Source organism: Lepus europaeus, chromosome 13 (genome assembly GCF_033115175.1).
Source record: "Lepus europaeus isolate LE1 chromosome 13, mLepTim1.pri, whole genome shotgun sequence".
In the NCBI taxonomy this organism is placed as follows: domain Eukaryota; kingdom Metazoa; phylum Chordata; class Mammalia; order Lagomorpha; family Leporidae; genus Lepus; species Lepus europaeus.
In genome coordinates, this window is record NC_084839.1 from 78,730,257 (window position 1) to 78,744,838 (window position 14,582).

A 14,582-nucleotide genomic window follows, 5' to 3' on the forward strand; every position below is an offset into this window, starting at 1 on the left:
TTGTTCAAGCAAATATGAGACATAGTTGTGCATCACTTCTCTGTGGAAACACACACACAGATAAACATATACTGCATATATAAAATTATGTACACATTTTATAAAGTAAAATATTGCATGTGTGTGTTTGAAAAATAAATGAGAATGAATACGCAAGTTATGAAATGAAGTTAGTGAAGCCGATACTCTATACTGTAGGTCTTTTGCTTCAAAGGACTTCAGCCTTGTCAGTACTAAACTATGTTTTTATTGATTAGTTGATGATTAATAGTTTAGACAGTTTTCATTATTATAAATTAATTCTCAGGGTGGACATTTGGGGATGCCCTTTTGGGGATGCCTCCATCCTACAACAGATTGATTGCATTTGATCTCTGGTTCTAGTTCCAAATCCAGCATCCTACTAATGTGTACTCTGGGTGAAAGGCCACCACAAAACACACCAAACACCAAAGTTAAAGGACAAGTTTATTGTCAGGAGGAGGGGGACCAATGGGGTGGAAAGAGGGGTTGAGAGAGAGAATGTACAGGAAAGCAGGTCTTCTTATAGCTTTGCAAGGGGTAGGGAAGTAGGAGGAGCGGATCTTATTAGAATTGGGGTGGAGTTGGTGCTTATAGTTGGGCCATTTGGTTACCTGACTTCTAGTAAGCCAAGCTGGATTTTGGAGAGGCTGAAACTTATTGTACAAAATGGTGTCTTGGCCAGAGCCTAAAATGGCAGCCAAGATTCAAGATGGCACCTCAGATAAGGCAGCACAGGTTTTATTAACACTGAGAGGCATAGCAGGATGGCTCAAGTACTTGGGTTCATGACACTCACATGGGAGACTCTGATTCAGTTCCTGGCTTCTGGCTCTGGTCCATTCCAGCCATGGTTGTGGTAGGCATTTGAGGAGTGAACAAGAGGATGGAAGAACTCTCCCTCTGTCTCTTTCCATCTTCATGTCTTTCAAATAAACAAATAAATAAATATTATCAAAATTATAAAAAGAAATATGTTCAGAAGTAATTTATAGCATTTAATCCATAATATTCACATATTAAAGAGGCTTGATGACTTCAAATTTTTTTTATTTCTTTTTTAAAATGTTTATATATTTGAAAGGCAAAATTACGCACATGCACACATATAGGGAGGGAGAGAGAAAGAGGGAGAGAGAATGGAGAGAGAGATATCTTCCATCTGCTGATTCATTCCCCAGATTACTGTAACAGCTGAGGCTGGGCCTGGCAAAACCAGGAACCCAGAACTCCATCCATGTATCCCACATGGGTGGCAGGGCCCAAAGAATTTAGACCATCTGCCGCTGCCTTCACAGACTTTTTATTAGGGAGCTGAATTGGAAGTGGTGCAGCCAGGAATTCAACTGGCACTCAAATGGGATGCTGGGATCACCTCTTAACCTGCTGTTCCATGACAACAACCCCAAATTTGCTTTATTTCTGATGCTTTGACATACTATCCCTCCTAGGGCCAATGAGTTCCTGGTGATAATAATAATAATAATAATAATAAACAACTCATCTGAAGAATGCTTTTCACATGCAAACTAACAAATCTAGAGCCCACATACCTACTTCTTTTCATATCAGATTCCCATACTCAGAAATTCCTACACTCAGGGTCACTCTTGATTGTCTACAATTTCTATAGATTAGCATATTTAATCCTAATTTATATTGTTGCATGTTGTTCTAATAAATTTTTAAAGCCAGAGGACAGCATCCGAAAGATAGATACCTGGCATGTCATCTAATTTAGAGGATGTGCTATAAGACTGTTTTTGTGAAATTTTGCATACAACTATGTAACTTGTGTAGGACATTTTGTTATTTTAGAGATCTTGTTATTTTGGAGAAATTAGAATTTGGTGGAGTAACTAATGCTCACTTATCTTGAAGTTATCCATGGCTCCAAAAGTCTACTCAAAGCCCTCAAAACTGAATGTGACCAAACTGGCTTAGGTCAATTCCAAAACTCTCAAATCTGGTGAAGGTTTCTTGTTTTGCCATTCTCTCTTTTTCATATTACTTTCCCTCAAATAGATGGACTCAAATCACATAATATCCTTCCTAGATCTTCTCCTCCTACTGCTTGTGTGTTATTTATGTTTGTGGGTGTGATGGGGATGTAAATGGGTATAATGGTTTTTATTAAAACAAACCTGGCTAGCAATCAGTGTCTATACCTCATGGATGGCTCATCTTATGGTGTATTTTTGATTACCTATCTTGTTTATTAGTAATATTTCTGTAAGTTGACTGTTAACTTTCTATAATTTTACTCCATCATTTCCCCTTCTAAAAATCCCAGATACAACCAAGAAACCCTGTACAATGGAAATAACAGTGAACTTTGTAGTCAAAATGTCAACTAGGAGATAATATACTTTGTTTAAGAAAACAAAGATTTGTAATCATAAAGTTTGAGTTCCATAATATCAACTTGATACAGGGGGAATAATGTAACCTCTCTTATTTATAAAATGAAAAAGTTGGATAAATTTTGAGTGATCCAAATAAAATCTCTTTAGTACATAAACAATGGAATATTAAATTAGTTTAGTGATTAAAGTTATAGAAATTATGCCCAAGGAATTACTTGCTTTTTTCACTGCCTAGAAATTCAGATACATAATTGTGTATTGAACAAGGTACCTCAATCTAAGAATAGTTTTTGTCATTATATACATTTTCCATTACCTTTAAAAAATACTCATGTATTCTTTCACAAAGAAGATAAAGGCTTTGTAATTTTAATTATTTACCATAAGAAGTATCATGCCTGGATAACACTCATTAATGATACAAAAATACTTGGGACTTCTGTGATTGGAAATATAACTTTCACCAAATTTACCAATTAAAACCCTCACTTCTCAATGTATCTCCTACATCAATCATGAGAACTTCATTTTTACAACTAAAAAAGCCCTAGACAGTCAGCACTCAAAGATTTCCTCCTTCAGGGACACCTCCTGGCTGCCGTGAGCTTTTTCTGCTTCTTTCTAGGAACCAGTTTTGCTTTACACTCTTCTTTGTCCATGCTCCTAACTATTCATGGATATTAGACAACCCAGCAGAGAAAAAGAGCTGTTATCTAAAAGAGCTGCAACATTTCTCCTCTTTTCCTCTCCTCTCTTCTCTTCTCTTCTCTTTTCCTTTCTTTTCTGCCATTCTCCTGGTTCATATCCATTTACTTCTTAAAAGAATTAACCTCTCCTCAAATAGTGCATAATTTGGGTATATCCACACACATGCAATGCTTTTAGAATAGGTAAGTTATCACACAGAAAATATAATATTCAAACTTTGTTTTTTGTTGTTTCAATGGTAAGAGAAACCTTGAAGGAAATACATACATTCAGTCAGAGAAAATAGTATATAAGAACCTATGTGGCTATAGCTCATGCTGTTGTATGAATTACCACATTCCTAGATTTTGGCTGTTCCCATGAAAAATTTATCCATCCCTTGAGGGCCCGCTTAAGATCCATCTGCTATAAACATAGTGTCCTTTCTAATATTATTGATAATTGCTCTTCAAATTACTTTCCCCATCAAACTATCTCCTCAGTATGAAACATCATTAATTATTACTGAAGGATTTCAGAATAGAACAACTTATTTTTACAACAACTCTGTAAACTATCAAGGAGATGTGAGCAAGGTGATTTTAATAAAACCTTGTAGCATATTGAGATTTCATCAAGTATTTGCTTAGCAGCAATGATTACAGATAAATAGTTCTTAGTCAGTTACATGTCTTAGATTTGAATAAGTTCAAAATGCAACAACACCCAACAATCAGGAAAAAAAATCTAAATTAACATTTAGTATTAGGAATCCAAATCCAATTCTAAAACAGAGCCCTTATCTGATGCACCTTGTATAACTGTTTTCTAAAGTGTAAGTGAGCTCAATATTTTATATCCATTGTTAAAAATGAAAATGATGTTCAAGTAAATTCTTAGTTAACCTGACATTTTGATTAAATACTAGTCCAACAGAGCAATTGTATCAATTTAAAAAGTTTTTATATAATGAGATACATTATTTTGAAAAAAGCTAAATGTTGAAGTTCAATGCTATATTTCTTCCACAATTTTCCTGTTACACAGTTTGTTTTCTAAATAAAGAAGTGTTTACAAAATACTAAACAGAGCTTGTAGGTGGAATATCACAATTCCATCTGCCTACTTGATTGATGCCATGATCAGGCGGTGTGAATTTTATTTTGTAGTTGATGGAATTCAATATTACTTTGATATTAATCATAATAGCTCAGATTTTCCCAATTTTGATTGCTGGATAAGTTCATTTCTGAAAAAAATGACATGGAGTAAGTTGTGGGAAAGATACACACAGCACTCTGATGATTACTTGCCCAAAATACATTTAATGAATACTTATCAGTTGAAGGATTTTATCTATGTGTGTATAATTCAAGGAAAAGCAACTCGGGGATGGTTCCAGCCATACTGAAACTGTTTTCCTACCACTTGAGTATATTATACTACAACTCTACAGTTTTTAGTCTTATTTATCAGAAAAATATCACCAGCACCAATCTGGAGACAGAGAATAATTTTATAATCATTATTTTAGCAACAATTTTGTATCTTTGAATAAGTTGTTTACACATAGTTTCTCCTATGTAGCAGTAGTATACATTATTATTTTATCATTATTAGTTGGTAATGTCTATTGAACTAGTTATTGATTGATCAAATAAAACACATATTATTATCAGTTGTATTATTCTACTAAATGTACCTTTTGTCATAAAATAGTTATAGAGTATTAGCATGGAACATAATCCCAGAGTCCAAGTAGTATGAACCCCAATTTACAATGAATTATTTCACATTGAGGCAAAATGAATTATTAAAGGTACAAAGTCAAGTATTTTGGAGTACATCTAGTTATGGCAATGTATAGTGATGAAAAATGAGAAATCCTTGCATGCCTTATGTCTGAATGGCACTTGGTTCAGTCTATCTTCTTGTCATTATGTCCTACACCTCCTCAGTAGACTTTACAAGATTTAGTGTCATTTTGAGAAATTATTTTTTTGAACACCAATGACTTCCCAGTGCTTTTGTATTACTCAAATATTTATTTTAAATTGATAATTGGAAAGCAATAAAAGAAAAAATTATTGTTTAATATTTTCTGAATTACCAAAATACAAATTTTTGTTAACTGAACATCAGCATATTCCACAAAGAAAAAATAAACTCAACTATTATGATATACATATGAGTTTCTCTAGTATAATAACAAGTAAATTTTTTAATTTCTTTGTCAGTTCCACAAGCTGACATTAAATAATGTAATCCCTCTATGAGCCAGTAGCAACATTGCAATAAGATTTCTATAAAGGCAAGTAAGCAGCACACACTACGACATATCTCTGCTATACTCAGGTCAGGAATACCTAAATTCATCATTGTTCTTTCCACCATCCGGTCAACTCAAAGAGATACTTTCAGACATTTTTTTGACAGCCACTGTTAATGGGCAGGTTTGACAAATGAAACGAAATCTATTTGAACACATTGAGTAAATGATAATTTTAACATTATTTGTTATTCTTTTATTTCTGTTTACATGATGTTTCAAAATCTAAAACTTAAGTTAGAATTCATTAGGAAACTATAGCTATTGTTTTTGTCCCTGTGGTTCAGTAAAATGCAATAGTTGATGTCCCAAATTAATATAAAATCTAATTAACAGGCTTTTGTTGTACATGTAGTATCTGTCAAGTAATACATCTTTTTTGTAAATTAAAGATCAGATGGTGGGAAGAACATGTGATTACACATTGTGTAACTAAATGCCAAAATGAATGTGAGAATCTGTAAATTTTGCAAAACTTCAAAGGTTCAAAACAACTATACAAAAAAATCAAGGAACCTTTGTGATGGTCCGTTCTTTCTGCTGGGATCTCACTCACAGAGATCTTTCATTTAGGTCATTTTTTTACCACAATATCTTGGCTTTCCATGCCTGCAAAACTCTCGTGGACTTTTTAGCCAGATTCAAATGCCTTAAGGACTGATTCTGCGGCCAGAGTGCTGTTTAGGGCTTTTGCCGTTCTATAAGTCTGTTGTGTATCCTGCTTCCCATGTAGTATCATCCTCTCCTTTTTAATTCCATCAATTATTTGCAGACACTGGTCTTATTTATGTAATCCCTTTGACACTTAATCCTATCTTTTTGATCAATTATGAACTCAAACTGATCACTTTAACAAGTAAGATGGCATTGGTATATGCCACCTTGATGGGACTGAATTGGAATCCCCTGGCACGTTTCTAGCTCTTCCATTAGGAGTAAGTTGAGTGAACATGTGCCGAACTGTAGATCTCCTCCCTCTCTTATTCCTACTCTTATATTTAACAAGGATCACTTTTCAGTTAAATTTACATGACTAAGAATAATTGTGTGTTAATTAAAGAGTTCAACAAATGGTGTTAAGTAGAACAAAAAATACTAAAAGGAATAAAATAGTAAGACAAGAGCTGATCAAGTCATGGTTTTTCATAGTGTCCATTTCACTTCAACAGGTTTCCTTTTAGGTGCTCAGTTAGTTGTCACTGATCAGGGAGAATACATATTTGTCCCTTTGGGACTGGCTTATTTCACTCAGCATGATTTGTTCCAGATTCCTCCATTTTGGTGCAAATGACCAGATTTCATTTTTTTTTTTTTTACTGCTGTATAGTATTCTATAGAATATATATATATATATATATATATATATCCCATAATTTCTTTTTCCAGTCTTCTGTTGATGGGCATTTAGGTTGATTCCATGTCTTAGCTATTGTGAATTGAGCTGCAATAAACGTTGAGGTGCAGACAGCTCTTTTATTTGTCCATTTAATTTCCTTTGGGAAAATTACAAGGGGTGGGATGGCTGAATACGGCCTTGTCTAAATAAGATTGGAGTTAGTGAACTCAAGAGGCTTCCATAACCTTGGCACCTCATGACAAGAGCGTCGGGTGATTACTGACATCATAAATAAGAGTGTCAATTGTTAAATCAACAACAGAATCACTGTGCAGCTGCTCCCCATGTAGGACCTCCGCCCCTTAATGTGTTGTACTATACAAATTAATGGTAAAACTACTACTCAAACAGTACTCTATACTTTGTGTGTCTTTGTGAGTGCATTCTGTTGAAACCTTTACTTAGTATATACTAAGTTGATTTTCTGTATATAAAGATAATTGAAAATAAATCGTGATGAAGAATGGGATGGCAGAGGGGGTGGGAGATGGGATGGTTGCGGTGGGAGGGAGGTTATGGGGGGAAAAGCTGCTATAATGCAAAAGTTGTACTTTGGAAATTTGTATTTATTAAATAAAAGTTGAAAAGAAAAAAAATCAAGGAACCAAGAGCTCAAGATCTCTCTCTCTCTCTCTCTCTCTCTCTCTCTCTCTCTCTCTCTCTCTCTCTCTTTCACTCTCACTCTCATTCTCATTCTCTCTATCTCTCAGTGTGTGCTACTTACCTGCCTTTATGGAAATCTTATAGCTATGTTGCTACTGGCTTGTAGAGGGATTACATTACTTTAATGTCAGCTTGTAGAACTGACAAAGGGATTAAATAATCTATTTGTTTTTGTACTACTGCCTTGGAAAACAATAGAAGATGGCCCAATTCCTTGGATCCCTGCACACATGTGGTAGACCTGGAAGAAGCTCTTGGATCCTGGCTTCAGATAGCCACAGCTCCAGCCATTGCAGCCATTTGGGGAGTGAACCAATGGATGGAAGACCTCTCTCTCTCTCTACTTCTCTCTGTAATTCTGTATTTCAAATAAATAAAATAAATCTTTAAAAAATTATATAGTAAAATCAATAGATAAATAAAAGGTATTTGATAAAATTTAACATCCTTCAATGATACAAGCTCCCAAAAAGATAAATATAGAAGAAACATATTACAACAAAGGCTATATATATAACAAGCTTGCAGCCTACATCATACTGACTTAAGAAAAACTGAAGACTTTCTCTTTAAAATCTGGAATAAGACAAGAATGCTCACTTTCTCTACTTTTATTCCACATACCACTATAAGTGTTTTCCAGGACAAATGTTAAAGAGAAAAAAATAAATCGCATCCAAATTGGAATGGAAGAAGTCAAATGTCACTGCTTACAGATACTATGATATTTTATTCAGAAAATGCCAAAGACTACTACAAAAAGATATGAGAACCAATAAGAACATTCCACAAGTTTGCAGGATATAAAGACAATATAAAAGCATCAGAAGCATTGTTATACTCTAATAGCAAACTATTGGAAAGAGAAATCAAGAAAGCAGTTTCACTTCATTTTTTAAAAATTTTTCTTTTAGGGGGAGGAAGCACAAACCAGTCCCCCAGTACCACAAATTATGCAGTGGAGTTTTCAACATTTGGGAAAATCAAAGGAATTAGCACATCCAGAGTGCAATGGATCAGCCTTATCCTGGGAAAACCACCTCTGTGATCATGGTATTTCCCCTGCCAGGTAAGGATGAGCAATCTCATTTCTATAGTCCCAAAACAAAACAAAACACATACCTAGGAATAAACTTAATCAAAAAGTGTAAGATTATACAATAAAAACTGTAAATCGCTGGTGAAAGTATTTGAAGAGGACACAAAGAAATGAATAGGCTTCCATTGTTCATGGATTGAGACACATTATCATTTAAATGCATATACCTTATAATAAGATTTACATATTCACTACAATTCCTATAAAAACGCCAATGACCATATTCACATACTGTTTTGTGTAGCCAAAACAGTCATGAATAGAACGAACAAAGCATGAGGAATTATCTGATTTTAAGACAAATCACAAAGCTATTAAAATAGCATGATATTTGGCATAAAAACATAGACTAATAGGACAGAACAGAGTCCCTAGAGGTAAACTCACATATTTACTTCCAAATAGTCTTTGACAAAGGTGCTAAGAATAAAGCTGAGGATCCAAGATGGCTGAAAAGGATGACGTCACACCAACTGCAGCAGGGCTATGGTTTTAAAAAATACAAAGAAATGGCTACATTTCCAAGATTCTGAGTGACAGAAATTTTTAGTGGATATGTAGCAAAATGAACAAAGACTCCATGGACAATGACGAAATAGGACAGAGACAACATTGAGGCCAGTCTCACAGTGCAGTCAGCTGCTGACTGTGAGTCACCATCTTACCAAATCAAGGAAGGAAGAATTTGCTGCCCATACTATCACCTACAGCTTTTGCTTACAGAGAATTCCACAATCCCCAACTATCTGTGTCTTCAATGTGGGGAGCTTACTGGGGACTGAGTAACTGCTGGGCTCTAAGAAGGGAAGCCACACTGCCCCCTCTGGTCCCCAAACCCAGAGAGCAGTGGATTCAACTATGAAAAGTCAAGCAACTGATTTCTACACCTCTGCTACCAGAAAAAGTCAAGAGTCAAGGCAAATCTGGGGACAATGGACATTTCCCCTGTGTCCTGCAACTACAGAACTTCAGAAGTACACTAACTCACTCCATGTGAGCTGGTGGGGAGGTGGTTCCCTTAGCTTCTGGGGGCTAGCACCAGTAACAGACCATTCAAAAATTCTTCCCTTCCCACCCTGGAATATCTGGGTAATGATCCCACTGTATGTTGCAACACCAGGACTGTAACAATCATTTCTCATTTCCTTAATCCACTGGAATCTACTCAGTGAAAGTAAGGAAAACCTACACATATTTCACCTACCTGGACCCATACCAGCCACAGCAAAATGGGACTGGAGCAGGATTCAATTTACATTCTCCAGTCCTAGGAGTAGAGCTGTTAGTGTTATAAGCCACAGCACAAACTTTTCTCTCCTAGAAAGACCTGATGATACAGTCCTACAATCACAGCATTTGGTGCCACAGCATCACTTACATTTACCAGTGGAACAAGGGGACAGCCCCCTATGTCTCCCTTAACATCTATAACAAGGTCATGGCTATCACATTCCCCAATGTGATTGATACTGAACACTCTTTTGGCTGAAGACACTTATGCAAGGAAATCCACAGTATACGATTGTGTCACTTGTAGTCATAGCTGACACTGATTAAAACAGAAGAAATCACTCAGGGGCTGAACATTTAGACTCACCTAGAACGAAAGCCAAAGAAACAAGGTAAATGGTACAATCACAATGCATTCCAACTAAACCATGAAATCTGCAAAAAAAAAAAAAAAAAAAAGAAAAAACACTGCATAAATAGAAGGAACTATTATACCAAATGAGCAGACGTCAACATAGGGGCCTATGAAAGATGAAGAAGTAAAGTAGTTTTATACCCCTAAAAGAAAGCAATAATTCTCCACAAATTGATCTTGATCTGAAAGAAATAAATGAATACCAGAAATAAATGTCAAAATAATGATGGTAAGGAAACTCTATGTGATATAACATAATACATTAGATTAAAGAAATGAGGAAATCAATGAGTGACATGAATGAAAATATTACTAAGGAGAAAGCAATCATTAAGAAGAACCAAAGAGAAATTTGGGGATGAAAACTTCAATCAGTGAGACAAAGAACAAAAGAGATTGTATCATATTATTATATTATATTAGCAGAAGAATATACCAAGCTGAGGAAAGAATTTCTGATATTGAGGACAAAACTTTTGAAATAGTATAATCAGACATAAAGAGAAAAGAATTAAAATGAATTGAACAATCTACATGAAATCTGGGATAATGTTAAATAATCAAATATTTATAGTATAAGTATTCCTGTAGAAGGGAAGGTAAAAGGTGTTGACAATCTGCTAAATGAAATAATAATTGAAAAGGTCGTATGTCTTGAAAGAGACATGGGCATCCAGATACAGAAAGCTTGAAGGGCCACAAGCTGACTCAACCAAAGAAAAGATCTTCTCCAAGGCATATTATACTCAGATTATCAAAAGTTGAGGACGAGGAGAGAATCCTAAAGACAGTAAAGGAAAAGTATCAAGTTACATATAAATACAACCACTCAGACTATCATTCTCAGAAGAAACACTATGGGCCAGAAGAGAGTGGAATGATGTATGCAAGATCTTAAAAACAATTTCCGGGGCCGACACTGTGGCATAGCAGGTGAAGTTTTTGCCTGTAGCACTGACATCCCGAATGGGTGCCAGTTAGAGTCTCAGATGCTACACTTCTGATCCAGTTCTCTGCTATGGCCTAGGAAAGCAGTAGAAGATGGCCCAACCCTCCTTCCCACCCCTGCACCCACATGAAAGACACGGAAGAAGATCTTGGCTCCTGGCTTCAGATTGACCCAGTTCTGGTCATTGCAGCCATTTGGGGAGTGAACCAGGAGATGGAAGACTTCTCTCTCTTTAGAAAAAATTTCCAACCAAGAATATTATATCCAGTGAAACTATCCTTTAGTAGTGAAAGATAAACAAGGTATTTTCCAGATAAGCAAAAACAGAGAATCCAGCATCACCAGAGCAGCCTTACAAGACATTCTGAAAGGCATCCTGCATTAGAAGTCAACATGAAGACACATGACACCACCACCTTCACTAACAGAGCAAGTGGAATCAATATCAAGTCAATAAAATGACAAGAATTAGTTCTTGTCTATCAATACTAACCTAATTGTAAATGGATTAATTTAGACAGCCAAAAGACTTAGTTTTCCTCAATGTATTAAAAAATCCAAGACCCCACTCTATGCTGCCTACAAGCAACTCACTTCACAAATATACACATAGTCGTAAAGTGAAGGACTAGAAAAAGATATTCCAGGAAATAGGAAACAAAAATGATCCGGAATAACTGTCCTCATATCAGATAAAAGACTTTAAATCAAAAACTGTAAAGAGATAAAAAGGATATTATATTTTGATAAAAGGTTTGATTCATCAAGAAGATACAATAATCATAAATGTATATGCAACCAACATAAAACTACCCGGAAATATACAGCAAATACTATTAGATCTGAAAGGAGAGATGGACTCAAATATAATAATAGTGGGTGAGTTCAATGATACACTCCCATTAATAGACAGATCATCCAGAGAGAAAATCAATAAGGATACATCAGAGTTGAAACATAGTATTGAGCACATTTAGAGGACATTTCACCCAACAGCTACAGAATACACATTATTCTCATCAGCACATGGAATGTTTTCTAGGGTAGACTATATATTAGGCCACAAATCAAGTATAATGTAAAAAGATTGAAGTTATACCGTGTATCACCTCAGATAACAAAGGAAAATAAAAGTAGAAATCCACAATTTCAATCACAATACCTGATTTCAAAACATACTACAAAGCAATAATAATTAGAACAACATGATACTAGCATAAAAACTGACATACAATGGAATATACAATAGAACAGAATAGAAAGCCTACAGTTAATTCACATACATACAGAAGACTGAGTTTTCTCTCCCTTTTTGATTCTATCAGTTAGTATTAGCAGTTACTTGTCTTGTTTGTGTGATCTCTTTGACTCTTAGACCTATCAGAGCTATCAATTGTGAGCTGATATTGATCACTTGGACTAGTGCGATGGCATTGGTACATGCCACCTGGGTGGGATTGTGTGGGAATCCCCTGGCACCTTTCTGACTACACCATTTGCGGCCAGTCCGATTGAGCATGTTCCAAATTGTTCATCTCCTCCCTCTCTTTTTCCACTCTTATATTTAACAGGGATCACTTTTCTGTTAAAATTTAAACTCCTAAGGATAATTGTGCGTTAATTACTGAGTTCAACCAATAGTACTAGAACAACAACAACACCAACAAATACTAAAAAGGATAAAGTATTACATTGTACATCTAAAGTCAGGACAGGAGCTGATCAGTTCATTGTTGCTTATAGTGTCCATTTCACTTAACAGGTTTCCCCTTTGGCGCTCAGTTGTCACCAATCAGGGAAAACATATGATATTTGTCTCTTTGGGACTGGCTTAATTCACTCAGCATGATGTCTTCCAGATTGCTCCATCTTGTTGCAAATGACTGGGTTTCGTTGTTTCTTACTGCTGTATAGTATTCTATGGAGTACATGTCCCATAATTTCTTTATCCAGTCTACTGTTGATGGACATTTAGGTTGATTCCAGGTCTTAGCTATTGTGAATTGAGCTGCAATAAACATTAGTGTGCAGATGGCTTTTTTATTTGCCAAATTAATTTCCTTTGGGTAAATTCCAAGGAGTGGGATGGCTGGGTTGTATGGTAGGGTTATGTTCAGGTTTCTGAGGAATCTCCAGACAGACTTCCATAGTGGCTTAACCAGTTTGCATTCCCACCAACAGTGGGTTAGTGTCCCTTTTTCCCCACATCCTCTCCAGCATCTGTTGTTGGTAGATTTCTGAATGTGAGCCATTCTCACCGGGGTGAGATGGAACCTCATTGTGGTTTTGATTTGCATTTCTCTGATTGCTAGTGATCTTGAACATTTTTTCATGTGTCTGTTGGCCATTTGGATTTCCTCTTTTGAAAAATGTCTATTGAGGTCCTTGGCCCATCTCTTAAGTGGGTTGTTTGTTTTGTTGTTGTGGATTTTCTTGATTTCTTTGTAGATTCTGGTTATCAACCCTTTATCTGTAGTATAGTTTGCGAATATTTTACAGAAGTACTTAGGTAATACATTGAAATAAGGATAATTCTTCAATAAATGGTGCTGGGAAAGCAGTGTATAAATGTAGAAGAATGAGAGTAGATCCATACCTCTAACCATATACAAAAATCAACACAAGATGGATCAAAAATCTCTATTTAAGACCCGAGACTATGAAGTTCCTGGAAGAAAATATAGAGGAAACAATCCAAGATATTTGTATAGGGGATGACTTCTTGTACAAGACCCCCAAAGTACAGGTAACAAAAGCAAAACTAAACACATGGGAATAGATCAAACTCAAAAACTTCTTCACAGCAAAAGAAATGTTCATTAGAGTGAAGAGACACCTAACATAATGGGAATAAATATTTGTGAATGACCTATGCAACAAAGGATCAATATCCAGAATATATCACTAATTTAAAAAAAAACAACAATAAAACAATCAATCCAGTTAAGAACAACACATTTATGGAAAAATGCTCAACATTACTAGACATCAGGGAAATGCAAATAAAAATCGCAATGTGATATCTCATCGGCACTCTCAGAATGGCTATTATCCGAAAGATAGAGAGTAACAAATGTTGGAGAGGCTGTAGAGAAATGGGAACACATATACATTGTTGGCAGGAATGTGAATTAATGCAGTCATTGTGGAAAATAGTGTGGCAAATTCTTAGAAAACTAGAAATAGACTTGCCATATGATACAGCAATATCACTTGTGGGTACATATTCAAAAGACATGAACATATTGTTTCAGAGATACCCACACCACCATGTTCACAGCAACACTGTTCACAATAGCCAAAATATGGAATCAACCATGGTGTCTATCATCAGATGAATGGATAGAGATAATGTGTATACACACACATGCACACACACACGAATATACACACACAACAGAATATTATCCAGCTATAAAAAATGAAA

At 35.5% G+C, this 14,582-nt stretch overlaps 1 non-coding gene across 1 annotated transcript; it reads right to left on the reverse strand.

The window, feature by feature from the left end:
* Positions 1-8,374: 8,374 nt before the first annotated feature.
* Positions 8,375-8,539, reverse strand: LOC133773104 (U1 spliceosomal RNA). The gene has a single exon (XR_009867888.1). It is a non-coding gene; the product is annotated as a U1 spliceosomal RNA (small nuclear RNA).
* Positions 8,540-14,582: the final 6,043 nt, after the last annotated feature.